We start from the raw sequence: 2966 nt of genomic DNA, 5'->3' as shown, positions 1-2966 counted from the left end.
CATAATTATGAATATAAACAAATAAACTCCTATCTAAAAATGAAAAATCCATAAAAAAATTCAATACTAGCCGGCAATCTTCTTTTGCTTACCAAGAGCCAACACAAACCCATAAAATTAATCAAAAAGGTACTCAATTAAGGAATAATCAATGGATTAAAGGTATAGAACAGAAATATAGGAGAAAAGAGAAATTACTACTAGAAATTGCACTTCAAAAGGCTGTTCCACTTCAGATAGGATGGAGGGATGGTAAATCTAGAGAATAATTTGGAGACTCGTTGGAGAAGAATTCTGTCATGTTAATAAAATTTGTAAAATAAATTTAATTATATTTAATTTTAAGTTCGTTACAGTATGAAGGATGCGTTTTAAAAAAGAAAATATGAGCATTTTTTAATTTTATGGCTAAGGTGGAGTGCATTTTGTCAAAAAAAGGTGAAAAATGGGCAATTCGTATTTCTAATCCTAATTCAAGGGGCATTTTGAATCTTATTCCTAATAAAAAACAACTTTTGGAGACATTTAGCATTTATTCTAGTAAAATGACACTCCCTTCGTTTTATTTATACAAAGAAATTTTCCTTTTTAGGCGTTCTATTTATATAAAGACATTTTCCTAATATGGTAACTTTGAGATTAATGCCAAAGCAAAAAGTCCAATATGCCCTTATTTTGGTTTATAGATTAAACATTGACTTTGGGAGTATTTTAAGAAAGTGACAGATATTATTGCGGTTGGCATTTAATATTCAAATATTGACTAAAGCATGCATTAAAAAAATGTGAGACTCAAGTACATTATGTGCATAGATTAAATTTCAACAAGAAGTTTATGCTTAACAAAATAAGTGTGAAAGTTACTCACAACCCTAATAAATTCTGAACTAAGGAAAATTTCCCTCCAAACGACAGTGCTTAAATAAAAAAAGTTGTGCCCATTTATATTTACTGTGATGAACTTCTTAAATGGCTAAAGTGAGAGATACATAACCTAAACTCTAATTTCATTGCTTAAATAAAAATAGCTGTGCTCATTTTTTGCATTATGCCAAATTCTATAAATTATCTTAGTGGATATGGATAATATGTATGTAACTTTACAAATAGTGTGAGCATTTGACTCACCATTTTTAGTTTCGAAACACAGTAACATACAAACTGTATTTTTTACATCTTCAGTGATGTTTTTTCCTTTTGTTGCCTTTATGAGCTTCTTCTGGAATGGTACTTGGTGGTGGTGTGGTTTCAGATCCTACAGAAGGTGATTGTTCAGTGGATTGCAAGGATATCAACTCTAAGGTTGATTGTTGAGTATGGACACATCTTCTGAAGTTGCAAGCAGTTTTGTGGGATTGTATTCAAATAAAAAGGAAGGACTGTGTCCATAGTGTTTGTGGATTAAATTTTGGAGTTGTGAACTCATCTCTATTTAAATGAATTCAACTTTGAAAACTTTGACTCCAAATTTCATTTTTTACACATAAATTTAGAGAAGCAAAATAAAGAATTTGAGGTTAAAAATTTTAGCTCTAAACTTTCTTTTAACTTTCACGCCAATTTTTTAATCAAAATTTGATATTGAAATTTTAGTTCATAATTGCAATTAAACGGTCCTTGTTTTTTTGTTATTGGAAGTCTGAACAAATAAAACGTCTTATTTAAGTAATATATCTCTCTATTATCATTTATCACCTTTTATGAAAATTGGGAACCACTAATATCTTTTGAGGAGTAAATTAGGAAGAAATCCACAAAATACCACTTCCTTAATCCTAGAAAAATTTTGACTTTCTCTATATAAATAGAATGTAGGGAGTATTGAATTAGGAGCATTTAGCATTTATTAAAGTAGAATAATTACGCATAAAATTTTATTGGTTTGTATTTTTGATTAAAGGAAAATTGTTGGCAATGCAGGTAAAGAATAAAAAATAAAAAATACAAAAACTTACTCAAGCTTCATGGTGCTACTGCATAAGGACCAATTCAAGCACTGTTAGGTGGGTTTTAAATACTACAAAGGAGACATGGCCTGTGAAAATAGGATCTTTATAAGCATATCTGGGCAAATGAAAAAATGTTAAAAAAGATGCTAATAGTTGGAACAATCGAAACTGAACGAGTATGAACAGCCTAAGTGTTGGCTCAAGAGTCAAATTCTAATCTTGGAATTTTGATGATTAAAATAAAACAAATAAATTTAAATTATATTATTTGTGCTAATAATATTTTTATGCAGAATACATATGGAAAGTAATAAACGAACAAGGCAAGTCCTACAAATCCAAAGATTATGAAGACATCCGAAGACCTTAGGGGTTAGACTTTTAGGATTCACTGTAGGATAGAGAGAAAATTCAATTATAAGCATAAAAACTAATTTTTCTCTCATCAAAATTATTTTTTGAAAAATAGATTCTTCAAAATAAATCTTTTCGTTAAAAATTATTTTTCGAATTACCTAAATTAAAGAGACCATGTCTCTAACAATTGTGGTAATAAGAATAAATCGAATAAAGACCTAATGCACTTCAATTTCGAAAACAAAACCTTTTTGAAAATCTAAGAATCTTGATTTATCTTCTTACCTAAAACGATGAAAGATCTTATTTTAATTCGTTTTAGTAAGTAGAATCTTTTCGAAAAATATTTTTCAAATAATTGCTTTCGAAAATCTTTATTTTAAAGGAAAGAAAGATCGTCTCTTATTTACTTACCAAAGGGATAAAATGCTTGAATTTTTGGTAACTAAGATTTCCGTATCTTCTAAATAAGAAAAGCAAATATTTTGATTTGGAAAAGAAATTTTCACTTTCTAAAAATGAAAGTCACAGACCTCTCTATAAAAAGGCATTTTCATTCTTGAAAAATGTGGAAGAAAGAGTTATTGTTTTAAGAGTATTTACCTATTGATCATATCTTTTATCTCTAAAAACTTACTCTCTACCCACTTATTTCTTTTC

The sequence above is a fragment of the Jatropha curcas genome, chromosome 3 (assembly GCF_041381405.1).
Source record: "Jatropha curcas cultivar XTBG-Jc1 chromosome 3, XTBG_Jcur_1.0, whole genome shotgun sequence".
Lineage (NCBI taxonomy): Eukaryota > Viridiplantae > Streptophyta > Magnoliopsida > Malpighiales > Euphorbiaceae > Jatropha > Jatropha curcas.
This window is presented reverse-complemented; position numbering follows the sequence as displayed.